This window comes from Phyllobates terribilis, unplaced genomic scaffold (assembly GCF_046119375.1).
Source record: "Phyllobates terribilis strain yellow unplaced genomic scaffold, ASM4611937v1 Scaffold_88__1_contigs__length_6355796, whole genome shotgun sequence".
Taxonomy (NCBI): Eukaryota; Metazoa; Chordata; class Amphibia; order Anura; family Dendrobatidae; genus Phyllobates; species Phyllobates terribilis.
In genome coordinates this window covers 3653437-3671797 of record NW_027362848.1, presented here as the reverse complement: position 1 = coordinate 3671797, position 18361 = coordinate 3653437, and the positions used below count along the sequence as shown (strand labels likewise).

At 42.4% G+C, this 18361-nt stretch overlaps 1 long non-coding RNA gene across 1 annotated transcript; it reads left to right on the top strand.

Moving 5' to 3' along the window:
• Window positions 1–8071: 8071 nt before the first annotated feature.
• Window positions 8072–15423, top strand: LOC141197806 (uncharacterized). The gene is made up of 3 exons (XR_012269858.1): window positions 8072–8184; window positions 14717–14775; window positions 15126–15423. It is a non-coding gene; the product is annotated as an uncharacterized lncRNA (long non-coding RNA).
• Window positions 15424–18361: the final 2938 nt, after the last annotated feature.

Below are 18361 nucleotides of genomic sequence, written 5' to 3'. Positions count from 1 at the left end.
TCTCCTGCTCTCTCTCTCTCTCTCTCGCGTCTCTCCTGCTCTCTCTCTCTCGAGCGTCTCTCCTGATCTTGAGCGTCTCTCCTGCTCTCTCTCTCTCGAGCGTCTCTCCTGATCTTGAGCGTCTCTTCTGCTCTCTCTCTCTCGAGCGTCTCTCCTGCTCTCTCTCTCTCGAGCGTCTTTCTAGCGTCTCTCCTGCTCTCTCCAGCCCTTGTCTGCTTGATCGCTGATACTGCCATACTTTGTGGTCTGTATACACTGTGCTCCAAATTATTATGCAAATAATATATTCTCAGATTTTCCCAAATTACCTATATGAATTGCAGTCATTGTAATTTTCCAGTCAAATAACTATTAGAGTACAATTGAAAGGTTTTTGTACAAACTGCCTATGATAACAGTATATTTAAAAAAATAAAAAAAACTCAAACTGCACTCAAAATGCATGTTCCAAATTATTATGCACAGCAGAGTTTTCAACCTTTTCATTTTAATGAAGAACAAAAAAATGGTCATTTTTGAAATTATAAGCATTAGCAGGTTATTACAAACTGAAATCAAACAGTTTTCAACTCAAAACTTTATTCTAGGTGATGTTACATTTTCACATAGGACCCCTTGTTCGAAAGGAGCTTCTGAACTCTCTCGTCCATTGAATTTGTCAGGTTTTGGATGGTTTCTGCGTCAATTGTTTTGCATGAGGACAGAATACCCTCCCAGAGCTGTTGCTTAGATGTGAACTGCCTCCCGCCATCATAGACACTCCTTTTGATGATGCTCCAGAGGTTCTCAATGGGGTTGAGGTCAGGGGAGCATGGGGGCCACACCATAAGTTTGTCCCCTTTTATGCCCATAGCAGCCAGAGATGCAGATGTGTTATGTGCAGCATGAGACGCTCCCAGCACATTAACCCCCGCGATGCTGCGATCGAAGTCTATCGCGGCATTGCGGGGGCAAGGGGAGGTGATCAGCGATACTCACCACCTCTTCCGGCTTCCAGCGCAGTCTGCAAAGGCTTCCCGGGTGTTGCCATGACGACCCGATGTCATCAGAGAGCAGGAAGATTGCTTGGACATGCGCAGTGCATCTCCAAGCAATCTTCACACTGTGCACTTCTGACAGCCTTCATGGCATAGGGATGGTGCTCCATTCCTGTGCCATGCAGGCGATCAGAAAAAAAAAGTGAAAGTCCCAGAGTGGGACAAAGTAATAAAGTGTATAAACTGTGTGAAAGTGGAAAAAAAAAAAAAAAGTGCAAAAATATTATAAAAAAATAAAAAAAATAATACACCAAAAATAAAAATATAATGTACCCATCAATAAATATTATTATAAAAAAAATAAAAAAAAAACAATAAAAGTACACATATTTGGTATCACCGCGTCCGGAACAACCTGACCTATAAAACTATCCCACTAGTTAACCCCTTCAGTGAACACGGTAAAAAAAAAAAAAAAAAGAACGAAGCAGAAAACAATGCTTTATCACCATACCGCCAAACAAAAAGTGGAATAACACGCGATCAAAAAGACGCATATAAATAAAAATGGTACCGCTGAAAACGTCATCTCGTCCCGCAAAAAACAAGCCGCCATACAGCTCCATCAGCCGAAAAATAAAAAAGTTATAGCTCTCAGAATAAAGCGATACTAAAAAATATTTTTTTCTATAAAATAGCTTTTATTGTGTATAAGCGCCAAAACATAGAAAAATGATACAAATGTGGTACCGCTGTAAACGTACTGACCCGAAGAATAAAGCTACCTCATCAATTTTACCACACACGGAACAGAATAAAAAAAAAAAAAAAAAACAATTCCTGAATTGTTGGTTTTTGTTTATTCTGCCTCCCAAAAATCGGAATAGAAAGCGATCAAAAAATGTCACGTGCCTGAAAATGGCACCAATAACAACGTCAAGTCATCCCGCAAAAAACGAGCCATCACATGACTGTCTGCCAAAATCTGGAAAAATTATAGCTCTCAAAATATGGCGATGCAAAAACTAGATTTTACAAAAAATGCGTCTTTTAGTGTGTGACAGCTGTCAGTCATAAAAACCCCATATGATTCTGGCATTGCTGTAATCACACCGACCCGAAGAATAAAGTCGTCTAATCACTTATACCGCACAAGGAACGGCGTCAAAAATAAACTCTTGGGTTAGGATTGGGCTAGTGTTAGGGCTGTGTTTGGGGCTAGGCTTGTGCTGGGGCTAGGGTTGTGCTGGGGCTAGGGTTGTGCTGGGGCTAGGGTTGTGCTGGAGCTAGGGTTGTGCTAGGGCTAGGGTTGTGCTAGGGTTAGGGCTGGGGTTGGGATTTTTTTCAAAAGTAAGAAAAAAAGATGACGATATGGCGACTAGTGTTGAGAGCAAGTGCTCACTACTTGAGTTTGCATCGGGTGCTCTGGTATGCATTGAGTATTGTGGGTATTTGAGTGACATGCTCGAGTCTCTGCCCCATATGCTTCGCGGCCAAAAAACTTTACGGGGATTGCCTGCCATGCACGAGCGATCCCCGCATGTTTTTTTTTGGGTGTCTAATAACCGTGAAACATGCGGAGCAGGGACTCGAGCATGTCACTCGAGCACACGCTGTACATGGTGCATACCTGAGTACCCGATGCAAACTCAAGTAGCGAGCACTTGCGCTCAAGAATAATGACAACTTATTCAATATGATGACCTAATGTAAACAAATTCTGTGCCGTACCTCTGGGTTCAAAATGTTCACTATACACCTTAATAAAATCCTTGAGGGGTATGGTTTCCAAAATGGGGACACTTGTGGGGGAGCTCCACTGTTTAGGCACATCACGGGCTCTCCAAACGCGACATGGTGTCCGCTAACAAATTGAATGGAAAATCGGCTCAAATTGTTAGCGGACGCCATGTTGCGTTTGGAGAGCCCCTGTGTGCCCAAACATTGGAGCTCCCCCACAAGTGACCCCATTTTGGAAACTAGACCCCCCAAGGCACCTATCTAGATGCATAGTGAGCACTTGGAACCCCAGGTGCTTCAGAAATTGATTCATAAAAATGAAAAAGTGTTTTTTTTTTCACTTTTTCATTATTACGAATCAATTTGTGAAGCACCTGGGGGTTCCAAGTGCTCACTATGCATCTAGAAAGGTGCCTTGGGGGGTCTAGTTTCCAAAATGGGGTCACTTGTGGGGGAGCTCCAAAGTTTGGGCACAGAGGGGCTCGCCAAACGCAATGTGGTGTACGCTAACAATTTGAGCCGATTTTCCATTCAATTTGTTAGCGGATACCATGTTGCATTTAGAGAGTCCCTGTGTGCCCAAACATTGGAGCTCCCCCACAAGTGACCCCATTTTGGAAACTAGACCCCCCAAGGCACCTATCTAGATGCATAGTGAGCACTTGGAACCCCTAGGTGCTTCACAAATTGATTCGTAAAAATGAAAAAGTGTTTTTTTTTTCACTTTTTCATTTTTACGAATCAATTTGTGAAGCACCTGGGGGTTCCAAGTGCTCACTATGCATCTAGAAAGGTGCCTTGGGGGGTCTAGTTTCCAAAATGGGGTCACTTGTGGGGGAGCTCCAAAGTTTGGGCACACAGGGGCTCTCCAAACACAACATGGCGTCCGCTAATTATTCAAGCAAATTTTACAATCAAAAAGTCAAATGGCGCTCCTTCCCTTCCGAGCCCTGCCGTGCGCCCAAACAGTGTTTCTTCCCCAAATATTGGGTATCTGCGTGCCCAGGGGAAATTGCACAACAAATTTTGGGGTCCATTTTTTCTTGTTACCCCTGTGAAAATAAAAAAATTGGGTCTAAAGTAACATTTTTGTGAAAAAAGTTAAATGTTCATTTTTTTCTTCCACATTCAAAAAATTCCTGTGAAGCACCTGAAGGGTTAATAAAGTTCTTGAATGTGGTTTTGAGCACCTTGAGGGGTGCAGTTTTTAGAATGGTGTCACTTTTGTGTATTTTCTGTCATAAAGACCTCTCCAAGTGACTTCAAATGTGATGTGGTCCCTAAAAAAATGGTTTTATAAATTTTGTTGGAAAAATGAGAAATCGCTGGTCAACTTTTAACCCTTATAGCTCCCTAACAAAAAAAAATTTTGGTTCCAAAATTGTGCTGATGTAAAGTAGACATGTGGGAAATGTTATTTATTAACTCTTTTGTGTGACATATCGCTCTGATTTTAGGGCTTAAAAATTAAAATTTTGAAAATTGCAAAATTTTCAAAATTTTTGCCAAATTTCCTTTTTTTTCACAAATAAACGCAAGTGATATCGAAGAAATTTTTCCACAATCATGAAGTACAATATGTCACGAAAAAACAGTCTCAGAATCAGGGGGATCCGTTGAAGCGTTCCAGAGTAATTACCTCATAAAGTGACAGTGGTCAGAATTGTAAAAATTGGCCCGGTCATTAACGTGCAAACCACTCGCGTGGCTTAAGGGGTTAAAGGGTTATTCCAATATTCTTAAAGTGGTGAAATTGCAAAATTCTTGTAAAATCAAGCAATTTAGTAATTTACTTGTTATTAAAAATCCTTTCCATTCTCAACAATGGAAGTATATTTAATTTTATTCTTTTCTGCTTCTGCGGTGGCAAAATACAAGTCCTTCCCAGTAGAGCTTGTAAGCACTGCCCGAAGCTGGCTGGATGGCTGGAGCGCACTGCCGGCTTCAGTGCCGCTGCTTCCCAGATGCTGCAAAGGCAAAATGATCTCTGCTTGCAGCACCAGAGAGCGCATAGTTCGGACAAGCCGCACAACACATGCCGCTCACCAAGCTGTCAATCAAGCAGGAGCGCACTGCTCCCCATAAATCGGGAAGCGAGGAGGCTGGGGAGCGGTGCACTTCTACTTGATAAGATGGCACATCCGCTTTTAGCACTTATTTCTGGTCATCTGAACGATTATTTACCCTCACATGGCGGCTGAATTTGTGGTTCCATGTAGCAAATGACAGTAAGTTCTAATTTTGACTGCAGGTTTCTTTGTAGAGTTGTACCTTAACTTGTACCTGAACATTTCTTTTTCTCTCCTTTAGACTTTTAACATTATCAAAATTCAGACTTTACAAATTATGGGTCCCCTCCTTTCCATATTGTTTGATGGGAATACCCACTGTACACCAATGATGAGAGTTTTGTACTGAGTGGTTGGGGTCTAAGGGCTAGCGTTTCTCCTTGTGGAGAATGCCAAGCCAAGCCTGGCATGTCAGAGTGAGGAGACGTATAAGCCGTGCATGCTCCTCTGGGCAATTAAATATGCAAATTGTCTCTTCAGAGAGGAAGAGGATTAGAACTTTAGCCCCACCTTTTGGAAGTAATCCTAAAAGTCAATATCGACCCTTTAACGAGCCTTGCCATATGACTTAGGATAAAAGCCAAACCAGATTCTCAATTTGCAGACACGGTGTGTCGGGGAAACTCTGCATGATGCCGCTGCACATGAGACTATGTTCACACGTCAGTAATCATCCATTAGAACGTTCTAACATGATTACTGGATGTGTGAACATAGTCCGTATCCAGCAGCAATCTGATAACAGAACAGTTGTGCAGGCCCAACTTTTTTTTATGTGGCAAAAAAAAAAAACTTATTTCCATTTGATCCATTTTGTAACATTGAACCCTATGGAAAACTGATTTGTTAATTAGCCATCCATTTTTTTTTCATTTTGCAAAAGGTTAATTGTTCTATTTACTGGATCAGTTTCAAAAGGAAGAAAACAGATGGCTAATAAACGGATCCGTTTTCCATAGACGTCAGTGTTAAGAAAATGGACCGAGTTGAAATTAGTTTCTTTTCAGGTGGACAAAAAAGTTGTGTCAATTATTTTTTTTTGTGTGTGAATGGATCGCTGCTGGATCCATCCTAACTGATGATTACTGGACATGTGAACATAGGCTAACGCTATGGGAGCTGTGGAAATGGCGGTGTGTTCACAATCATTTACACTTCAGAGACCAAAGAAGTCTTCAGTTGTAGTGACAAGTTGGAGTCACAGTGATGTCAATTTATCTCCATCACTCAACAGAAATATGTGGCGGTGAATAGAAGAGACTTGGAGCACAAAGCTGGTGCGATGGGGCGGTCATTTTTAAGACTGCTTAAGCTGTAGCGTTATTGGCAGCACATCATTGCCCTGTGTGATCAGATCGTGTGCTGCTGAGATTCTATCATATTAACCATCATTCTGTGCGGACAGAAGTGCGGCTCGCCTGTCTAAACATCTCCAGAAGTGACTGCCTATGGATATGATGCTGCTGATGGGCAGAATGGGTATAATGACTAAACCCAGCATTACAGTGTGCTATATACCATCCAGACGGCTCCTCTTACTTCTCTTGTACATTTTCTGTCCGTGGATGTGCTGTATGTTGCTGCTGCCGGTAAGCAGGGCCCGGACAGTTCTCTCCCATTGTGCACCTTGCATGGCGGCTACACTAGCAGTAGAGGAGAGGTGATCATCTGGCAGCCCATGTGGAGTACGGGCTACATTGTGTCCTCATGAAGCCTGTCAGTAACCTTATCTGCAGATTAACATCTCTGCTATACTAATAGGATTGCAGGGTAACTGTGTGTTAATACGTGTGTATCTGTCCGTACACAGTATGTTCAGAGCTGCAGAATTACAGCACATAATAGGCTGATCTATCTGCTGGCATGTTGGCGACACAGCATCTACCTACAGATATTGTATGTCCTATTTCATTACGATCGTGCTTGGGAGAATACTAATCTAATGAGGGAAACCCTTTCTTGTCTTTCCGCCTGTACAGCAATCCCGCAGGGAGGCCTCCGCACCCTCTTTCTGGCTTTTCTTTGTTTCCACCTTTCCCTACACAAGATAACAATAGATCAGTGCCAGTATCTGAACCTGTTCCTTCCACATACAACTCTGCCAAAACTGCCGCCCCCGCATACGGCCTAATTACAGATCTGCCGGTGCCTGTCCCCCCGTCTGAAGTAAGTGCGCAGCCGTGATCAGAAAAAGCCAAAAAATGTCAATTAAACTTTAATAGGTGGGCAGGGAAGATGTTTCTGTAAAGGGGTTGTCTGGTCTAAAACGACAAGTCTGCAGTCACTGTGTATGACTGCAGACTTGTGAATCCTCACATAGAGCACACTGCACACAGTGAGGATTCTGTGGTGTCCACACCGGGAAAGGCGGTCAGGTGGCCACAAGTATACAATATGCGTACTTCCGGCCACAATCTGGCTACACTGTTTCCAGCGCGCTCAATGCAAGTGTATTGTGCGAGGCCTTGAACTGTAGTTGGATTCTGGCTGGGAGTATGCATAGCGCGTACTTGCAGACAGCAGTGCACACTATGTGAGAATTCACAAGTCTGCAGTCAGTGTCATGTCGGATCAGAAAACCCCTTTAAGAGCTTGTCTAATCTTGTTTCATCAGGAGCACACTGCTCCTCTGTCTTGCTGGCTACCTCCTTGCTGGGGGCAGTGCTCTCCTGAAGATGGACAGTTTCAACCAGCGGCATGGTCGCGCCGCTGGTCTGAACTATGCACTTTCCTCTGCTGTCGGCAGAGACCGCTTTGACTTTGCAGCGTCGGAGGAGCACAGAGGTACTGAATCCAGGGATCCGGCCAACTTCAGAGCTGCACTTGCAAGCTGTATAGCAAACTGCTTTCCTTGCCTAGGAGACTGGCCACCACTGATAGACAGCAGCAGTGGCCGGTAACCTAGGCACCGAACATTTCTGTTTCTGTAGTCTCTCACCAGTACCTGTATATATTTCTTAGGTGGGTGTGAACGGCTTTACATATAAGATGCCTGATCTCCCTGAAACGTTTCCTGAGCTGTCAGATTTGAGGTTTGTATTTTTACAACTAAAATAAAAAAAAAAAAAAGTTAAATTTTTATTTGTCAAAAAAAAAATTCTGAATTCTATATTAGTTCTAATGATAAAATGACATCCATCCTAGTATTCCCCAGGGCCACCCCTATAGATAAGTCTGTGGGGGCTTATTCTGCACACTAGCTTCTCTGTACCCTGTTGTAACATTTCCATGAAAGTCTTCCACGCACGTTTCTCTTTTTTTCTACTTCAGCGTGTCACAGCTCACCGATATGATGGAGCAAGAGGATGTTCTTCAGGAGCAGTTTGTAAATCTTCCACAACTAAAACAGATTATATCTGATAAAGAGGAGCTAGTGAAAAATATCGAGGAGCTGGCAAGTAAGATTTGGTGGATGGTAGTTGAATACGGTTTTGAGGAATGAAGAGTTTTTCTGGTTCTTGGGAAAAAAAATATAGATAGATAGATATACAGTACAGACCAAAAGTTTGGACACACCTTCTCATTTAAAGATTTTTCTGTATTTTCATGACTATGAAAATTGTACATTCACACTGAAGGCATCAAAACTATGAATTAACACATGTGGAATTATATACTTAACAAAAAAGTGTGAAACAACTGAAAATATGTCTTATATTCTAGGTTCTTCAAAGTAGCCACCTTTTGCTTTGATGACTGCTTTGCACACTCTTGGCATTCGTCTTTGTGCGACGCAGAAAAGGTGAACGGATGGACTCTACATGCCTGGTTCCCACCGTGAAGCATGGAGGAGGAGGTGTGATGGTGTGGGGGGGCTTTGCTGGTGACACTATTGGGGATTTATTCAAAATTGAAGGCATACTGAACCAGCATGGCTACCACAGCATCTTGCCGCGGCATGCTATTCCATCCGGTTTGCTTTTAGTTGGACCATCATTTATTTTTCAACAGGACAATGACCCCAAACACACCTCCAGGCTGTGTAAGGGCTATTTGACCAAGAAGGCGAGTGATGGGGTGCTACGCCAGATGACCTGGCCTCCACAGTCACCAGACCTGAACCCAATCGAGATGGTTTGGGTGAGCTGGACCTCAGAGTGAAGGCAAAAGGGCCTACAAGTGCTAAGCATCTCTGGGAACTCCTGAAGGAAGACCATTTCCGGTGACTACCTCTAGAAGCTCATCAAGAGAATGCCAAGCGTGTGCAAAGCAGTCATCAAAGCAAAAGGTGGCTACTTTGAAGAACCTAGAATATAAGACATATTTTCAGTTGTTTCACACTTTTTTGTTAAGTATATAATTCCATATGTGTTAATTCATAGTTTTGATGCCTTCAGTGTGAATGTACAATTTTCAAAGTCATGAAAATACAGAAAAATCTTTAAATGAGAAAGTGTGTCCAAACTTTTGGTCTGTACTGTATATATATATACATATATATATATATATATATATATGTGCGTCTCATAAAATTAGAATATCATCAAAAAGTTAATTAATTTCAGCTCTTCAATACAAAAAGTGAAACTCATATATTATATAGAGTCATTACAAACAGAGTGATCTATTTCATGTGGTTGTTTCTGCTAATGTTGATGATTATGACTTACAGCCAATGAAAACACAACAGTCATTGTCTCAGTAAATTAGAATAATTAAGAAAAAAACACCTGCAAAGGCTTCCTACGTGTTTAAAAAGGCCCCTTAATCTGTTTCAGTAGGCTCCACAGTCATAGGGAAGACTGCTGACTTGACAGATGTCCAGAAGGCAGTCATTGACACACTCCACAAGGTCCCAAAGTTCCAATTTTAATTTGGGAATCAAGGTCCCAGAGTCTGGAGGAAGAGTGCAGAGGCACATAATCCAAGCTGCTTGAGGTCTAGTGTGAAGTTTCCACAATCAGTGATGGTTTGGGGGGCCATGTCATCTGCTGGTGTAGGTCCACTGTGTTTTATCAAGACCAAAGTCAGCGCAGCCGTCTACCAGGACATTTTACAGCACTTCATGCTTCCCTCTGCCGACAAGCTTTTTGGAGATGGAAATGTCATTCTCCAGCAAGACTTGGCACCTGTCCACACTGCCAAAAGTACCAATACCTGGTTTAAAAACAACAGTATCACTGGGCTTGATTGGCCAGCAAACTCGCCTGACCTTAACCCCATAGAGAATCTATGGGGTACTGTCAAGAGGAAGATGAGAGACACCAGACCCAACAATGCAGAGGAGCTGAAGGCTGCTATCAAAGCAACCTGGGCTTCCATAACACCTCAGCAGTGCCACAGGCTGATCGCCTCCATGCCACGCCGCATTGATGCAGTAATTGATGCAAAAGGAACCCCGACCAAGTATTGAGGGCATTTACTGAACATACATTTCAGTAGGCCAGCATTTCGGATTTTAAAATCATTTTTTAAGCTGTTATAAAATATTCTAATTTACTGAGATAATGACCTTTGTGTTTTCATTGGCTGTAAGCCATAATCATCAACATTAACAGAAATAAACACTTGAAATAGATCACTGTGTTTATAATGACTCTATATAATATATGAGTTTCACTTTTTGTATTGAAGAACTGAAATAAATTAACTTTTTGATGATATTCTAATTTTGTGAGAAGCACCTGTATATCTACACTGACCACAAAAAGTTAGGGATATGTGGCTTTCTGGTGAAATGTATGGAAAATGTAAAAAGTTCCCTCTACAGTAATATATTATAATACAAGTAGGGCGTTTAAGTAGAAGCATGTAACGGTGATTTCCTCATCTCAAACCATTTATTGAAACAAATGCCAACAACAGTGGTGGGTATACCCCAACAAAAAATGTCAATGTCTCAATAACTTGTCATGTGGCCTTGAGCAGCATCAATTACAGCTCGACAATGAATTCTCCTGCTGTTCACAAGTGGAGTTATTGTCTGCTGAGGCATGGCATCCCACTCTTCTTGGAGGGTGCAGGGCTGTGGAGTCTGAGTCGGTGTCTATTTTGGTGGAGTCGGTATAAAATGGACCCACTCCGACTCCTAAAATATATAATAAATTGGGTACAGCAGTACAATACAGGATGTGCTGTAAATGTTTCCATAAGAATTTGTGAAAGTTATGAAATGTCCTATAAATGTCTATTCTGTTCCTGATCTAAGGATCTCGGCTTTTAGTTCAGATGAATCTGTGCTGCACTTTATGTACACGCTCAGTAGTGACCAGGGCTGTGGAGTCAGAGTCGGGAGTCGGAAGTTTGGCTTACTGACACCACAGCCCTGGAAAGGGCGGTCCTCAGGTCATTGAGGTTCTGGGGTACAGAGTTACGAGCCTCTACACAGCGACTCAGCTGATCCCATAGGTTTTCTATGGGATTCAGGTCTGGAGAAAATGCAGGCCACTCCATTTGAGGTTCCCCTGTCTCCAACAGCCATTCCCTAATGATGCAACCTCAATGAGCTGGAGCCTTGTGATCCATGAAGATGAAATTAGGCCTGTGTTGTGAATGCAGAGGGACAATGACAGGATTAATGTTGTTATTCAAGTAGTAGGGGCTGTTTAATACCAATTCTAATTGAACCCCAAATTTTATTGGTCGATAATTTTGCCATTAAGCTCCTTGTTAGAGAACAGCAAGTTGTGCAAAAAGTACTGAAACATTGAACAGTTGGACATGTGCATTCAAAAGTTTAGAGAAGGTCACATTAAGTTCACCTGAAAAGGTTAGAGGGCATTTTAGGTTCATCCTGAAATTTCACCCAAAAGCCAAATATTCCTAACTTTTTGTGGGTAGTGTATATACACACACATACATATACATGGTGGTAAAAATAGTATTTGATACACTGCCGATTTTGCAAGTTTTCCCACCTACATAGAATGGAGAGGTCTGTAATTTTTATCGTATATCCACTTCAACTGTGAGATACAGAATCTAAAAATAAAAACCAGAAAACCACATTGTTTGATTTTCCAATCATTAAATTACATTTTATTGCATGGAATTAGTATTTGATTTCCTACCAACCAGCAAGAATTCTGGCTCTTACAGAAGCCCTCCTACTCTGCACTCATTACCTTTTATTAATTTCACCATATAAACCTGTATAAAAGACACCTGTCCACATGCTCAATCAATCACACTCCAACCTCTCCACCATGGCCAAGATCAAAGAGCTGTCTAAGGACACCAGGGACAAAATTGTAGACCTGCACAAGGCTGGCATGGGCTACAAGGCAGTAGACAAGGAGCTTGGTGAGAAGTCAACAACTGTTGGCACAATTATTAGAAAATGGAAGAAACCCAAGATGACTGTCAATTCTCCTCGGTGTAAGGCTCCATGCAAGATCTCGCCTTGTGGGGTAAGCATGATTCTGAGAAAGGTCAGGAATCAGCCCATCACTACACAGGAAGACCTGGTCAATAACCTGAAGAGAGCTGGGACCACAGTCTCAAACAACAGCACATGTCCAGGCCCATTTCAAGTTTGCCAATAACCATCTGGCATGGGAGAAGGTCTTGTGGTCAGATGAGACCAAAATAGAACTTTTTGGTATCAACTCCACTCGCCGTGAGAAAGAAGGAGGATGAGTACAACCCCAAGAACACTGTCCCAACCGTGAAGCATGGTGGGGAAAATGTAATACTTTGGGGGTGCTTTTCTGCAAAGGGGACAGGATGACTGCACCATATTGAAGGGAGGATGGATGGGGTCATGTATCGCGAGATTTTGTCCAACAACTTCTATCCCTCAGTAAGAGCATTGAAGATGGGACGTGCCTGGGTCTTCCACCATGACAATGACCCGAAACACATAGCCAAGGAAACTAAGGAGTGTCTCTGTTAGAAGCATTTCAAGGTCCTGGAGTAGCCTAACCAGTCTCCAGACCTGAACCCAGTAATAAATCTTTAGAGGGAGCTGAAACTCCAATGTTGCCCAGTGACAGCCCCGAAACCTGAAAGATCTGGAGAAGATCTGTATGGAGGAGTGGGCCAAAGTCCCTGCTGCGGTGTGTGCAAACTTGGTCAAGAACTACAGGAAACTTCTGACCTCTGTAATTGCAAACAAAGGTTTCTGTACCAAATATTACGTTCTGTTTTTCTATTGTATCACATACTTATTTCAATCAATAAAATGCTAATTAATTATGTAAAAATCATACAATGTGATTTTCTGGATTCTTCTTCTGTCTCTCACAGTTGAAGCATACCTACGATAAAAAAAAAAATACAAACCTCTCCATTCTTTGTAGGTGGGAAAACTTGCAAAATCGGCAGTGTATCAAATACTTATTTTCCCCACTGGATATACACAGCGGGTGAAATACTCACACTTCACCAATTTTCTAAGTAACTATGTTACTAAAGGTGCTATAGGCATGAAATTCTCCCCAGATATCAGTAACAGACCATCCAATCCACATAGGCAAAGAAATCAAACAATAGATGTCCATAAATTAAGTTATGTGTAGTAATGAGAAATTACACGGCGAAAAAGTATTGACTATGCTTACTGAAATGTATTTAATACTTCGTACACAAGCCTTTGTTGGTGATGACAGCTTCAAGATTCATCCTGTATGGAGAAACTAGTCGCATGCATTGCTCAGGTGTGATTTTGTCCCATTCTTCCACACAAACACGCTACAAATCCTGAAGATCCCTTGGGCTCCTTCTATGAACTCTGAGCTTCAGTTCCTTCTATAAATATTCTGTTGGATTCAGGTCAGGTGATTGGGTGGGCCATTTTAGCAGCTTTAATTATCTCTCTCTGAAAACAATTGAGCGTTTCCTTGGCTGTGTGTTTGGGATCATTGTCTTGCTGAAATGTCCACCCTTGTTTCATCATCATCCTGGTAGATTGCAGCCGATTTTTATCAAGAATGTCTCGTACATTTATCCATTCCTCCTTCCTTCATTAATATGAAGATTGCCGTATGCTGAAAAACAGCCCAACACCATGATGTTCCCACCTCCAAACTTCACTGTTAGTATGGTGTTTTGGGGGTGATATGCAGTGTCTTTTGGCCTCCAAACATGGTGTGTATTATGACATCCAAAGAGTTCAATTTTGGTCTCATCTGACCAGACTATATTCTCCCAGTATTTCACAGGCTTGTCTAAATATTGTTGAGCAAACGTTAAACACGCGTCAACATGCTTTTTGTTCAGCAATGGAGTCTTGCGTGCTAAGCGTGCATACAGACCATGGAGGTTGAGTGCATCACTTATAGTTTTCTTTGAAACAATTGCTGATTCCTGGTCTTTCTGTAACTCTCCACAGGTGGTCCTTGGTCATGGACAACTCTTTTGATAATTAATTTCACTCCTCTGTTTGAAATCTTGCGGGGAGCACCTGGTCGTGGCCGGTTTATTATGAAATTATGTTCTTTACATTTCTGGATTATGGCCCCAGCAGTGTGCTCACTGGAGCCTTCAGTAATTTAGAAATCCTTCTGTAACCAATACCGTCAGTATGTTTTGCAACAATTAGGTTGCGGAGGTCTTGAGACCTCTCACTGGTTTTACCCATCATGAGATGTTTCTTGTGTGGCATCTTGCTAACGAGACACCTTTTTATAGGCCATCAGTTGAACCACCTAATATTATTTTTCACTAAGTGGCAGGATGGGTTTCTAATTACTGATAGATTTCAGCTGGTGTCATGACTTTCCATGGCTTTTTGCCTCTCTCTCTCTTCATGTGTTCAGTACCTTTTTCCTATGTCATTTCTCATTATTACACATAATTCATGGACATCTATGATTTGATTTCTTTGCCTGTGTGGACTGGATGGTCTGTTACTGACATCTGGTGAGAATTTCATGTCAATAGCACCTTTAGTAATATATTTACTTAGACAATTGGTGACATGTTCAATACTTATTTCATCCTCTGTATGTGTATATTAATATAGAATTTTTTTTTATTTTTTTAATCCAGAAAAGAATCTTCAAATTGAGCCAATTCTGGAGTCAAAGCGACAAGCATTATTAGATAAGGTAAGCCACTGTGGATGGGGCTGACATGGCAGGCGCAGTCTTTACGGTAGGTTTGGTTCATTTGTGGATTGTGCTGAGGAATTCTGACGATCTCACCCTTGCTATATTGAAGTTGGTGAAATTCACATTGATAATCTGCTGTATTTTCACCCCACAATGACATGCCGGGATTTGGAACATCTTTGGCGTTCTCATTTTTCTATATGGGCAATCTTTACAGTTTGCGGATGAGATTTGTAAAGTCTCATCCACTTACCTTATAAACCTGCTCTGATCTGGCCGTAAAAGCTGCAGCAAATGCGGCACGTGTGAATTCATCCTCATTTCCTTGTGTTTTTCTTCTCTTCCAGTATGAGCTTCTGACTCAAATGAAAACCAGCAAAGACAGCATGAGCTGAGCGAGGTAATGTGGCGGATACGGGGCTAGAGAAGATGGCGCCTGCGGGACAGTGATATCACCTCTTGTGAATGGTGGATTCTATTCTATATTGATTGTTACCTTTCATTATTATCCTGTCTGTGATGATCATGAGACTGATGCAAAGCCTTGTGAACAGAATAAGAAGTTTGAGTCTAGTATTAGGATTAATGGCCAGTTTGCATTTTTTTTTATCTAGATTGTGTTATGGAAAATCGAAAAAAAACTCAGTAGTTAAAAATAACATGTAAAGAGAAGCTGTCAGCTTTCTCATGCCTCCCGAAGCGCCACCATGTATTTATTCATCTTTTTGTACCCTGTGTAAAGAGCCCATTAATAGTGGCTTACTGATTTCTAACATTTTTATAACTGTGGCCGTGATAATAAGTAGGTGAATATTTGTGGGGGCATTGCAACGCGCCCCACCACTAGTCACCCTCTAATTAGCAAATTGCCACCACAATTAGAAAATAGATTTTCGCCAAATGCAGAAATCAGAAAGCCACTAAAAGGGGTTTGTTAGGACGGGTATAAAGTGAGAAATAAATACATGGTGACGGTTTGTGATCTCGGGGGAGCTGACAGGTTACCTTTAACATAAAGTCCTGGTCATTTTCTGATGACACATTCCCTTTAATTGCTGAACTGTGCTGTCAGTAGATCTCTTTGATAAGTTAAAGGGTAATAAAAGCCCTTTATGTGTCCTGTGGAAACTGGACTTCTAATCTGCAGAAAGCCGCTGAAGCCACAAATGACATTATTGTTCAGTAGAACAAAGGGAACGTTCTGAAAGGTTTACAGTGCGGGGGGGATATGGACGGCGTGCACTGTAAGGGGGCCATGCAAGAATTGGCTGAATATTGAAATATTAGTATATGTATGATGTCGCTACTAGTGATGAGCGAGCGTGCTCGTTTAACCCTTAAACGAGCACGCTCGAGTACTCGCCAAGTAGTTTCGGCGTGCTGTGCATATCGGTTGCAGCCGCAGCAGCTGCATGTGTCGCGGCTGTTACACAGCTGTGACACATGCAGAGACTGGCTAACAAACAGGCAATCCCTGCATGTGTCACAGCTGTGTAACAGCCGCGATACATGCAGCCGCCCCGGCTGCAACGGAAATGCTGAACACGACAAAACTACTCAGCGAGTACCCGAGTGTGCTCGTTTAAAGGGTTAAACGAGCACGCTCGCTCATCACTAGTCGCTACATGTTCCCAGATTGCCACTATAGTCCTATGCAATGTTTTCAGCATCATCTCGCCCAGTTTTCCATATAATACACATTTTTATATCAGCTGATCTTTTCTACTAGACAGACGATGGGTCCAATTGTCCAGACTTGTATTTAATCCTGATGATTAGTACTGTGAGGTTATAGCGTGTGAATGGTACATGACCAGATGCTTTCACAGCAGCCAACCAGAGCTTGGCTTTCATTTTTTAGGAACAGTTTGAGGAATGAAAGCTGCATTATGATTGGCTGCAATGGACAATCTGTAAATGAGCTCCATTTGCTGGGGAAACCTACTGCCGCTAGTAAAATAGGTGAGTCCCTGTGCCATATGGGATGAGGTGTAACGTCCTGCTCCTTCCCCCCTCGCAGAGCTGCAGTCTCAGCGCACTACAGGCCAGGTTAAAAGTCGCTGCCCACCAAGCTGAAGAGGACTCTGACAATTTTGCCGAAAATTTCCTTGAGGGAAAAACAGAAATAGATGATTTTTTAACTCTATTCATGGAAAAGAGAAGAGTAAGTGCTGTGGTATTGGTTTAATAGTGGTGCACCTTATACTGGGGAATTGCATGAATAGCAGTTCCCTAAGATATGTCTGTATACAGGGAATTGCTGCCATTAATGCTTCAGTATCTGGGCTGGTCAGCCTTGGATCCATAGAGCGAATGTTATCTGCGGTCTGGATCTGGTGGAGCAGCGGACACGGCTTGTACCGATGAGCGGGAAGCCATGGCCTCCACATTGTATGTCCTCCTAGAGAGGAAAGAAGAGGTTAATCCAGCTCCCCTGCTGATTGTGCATACTCCCTCCAGCAGGGCAAAATGGCTACAAGAGGGGTGCACCCAGCACCAGGCCCGAAGAAAATCATTGTAAAAACCATTTATTGAAAAAAATGTTACAAAGAATTCATCTAATAAAAAAAGCATTTCTCCGAGGCATGCACGACTGCCGCGCTTCACACCATGTGTTCTCCTAGTATGTTCTAGCTCTCCAGCGCTAGGTGGGGGGGAATAATGAAGGTATAGGGTATCCGGTGCCTCCACATCAGCACAATGGTGATGTCAGAAGCCTCGGGGTTAATGCGGCTGAGAAAGTTCCTCCACCCAAGAGAGGAGGCGATGGATCACGTAGTAGAAAACATAGAGGCTTCATGGCTCCTCACATTAAAGATCAGAGAACCAGATGGCATGCATGGTGGAACTGATTTAATGGATATTAACTAAATAAATCATTGATTGGAGAAACAAATGTATATATATTCAGTTCAGAGAACTAATGATCTGTCTACATCATATCCTATACCTTCATTATTTAACCACGACCTAGCGCTGGAGAACTACGCCATACTAGGATTAAGAGCGCAGAGTCTGAAGTGCGTCAGTTTTAAAAACTTTTCAATAAATGGTTGTTTTTACAATGATTTTCTTCCGATCTGGTGCTGGATACAGCCCTCTTGTATTGTATGTCCTCCTGTGTTATCTCAGTATGACTGGCAGTCACTGATGCACCTATAGTGCACCTATACAACGACTGCACGAAGAAGCCTAGGAAAGACAAAGATAGTGACTGACACCGGCTACATGGCCCAAGGTGGCATTGTAATTGCTCTCTAGATCATATTGTGCATCTGTGCCGAGCCGAGTCCTGTCATGTTTCACTTATGTCTCTAGAAGCCATTCACATCACTGACGATTTGTCTCCTATCTCTCAGTGCTGCCACAGTAGAGAAGCTGCAACAGTCCATATCCCTGCACAGCCAGGACCATGCACCGCTATAGGTGCGATAATATACCGCCATGTTGTCTGCATGTTCATATACACCATCCATACTGTGCACCGCTATAGGTACGATAATATACCGCCATGTTGTCTGCATGTTCATATACACCATCCATACTGTGCACCGCTATAGGTACGATAATATACCGCCATGTT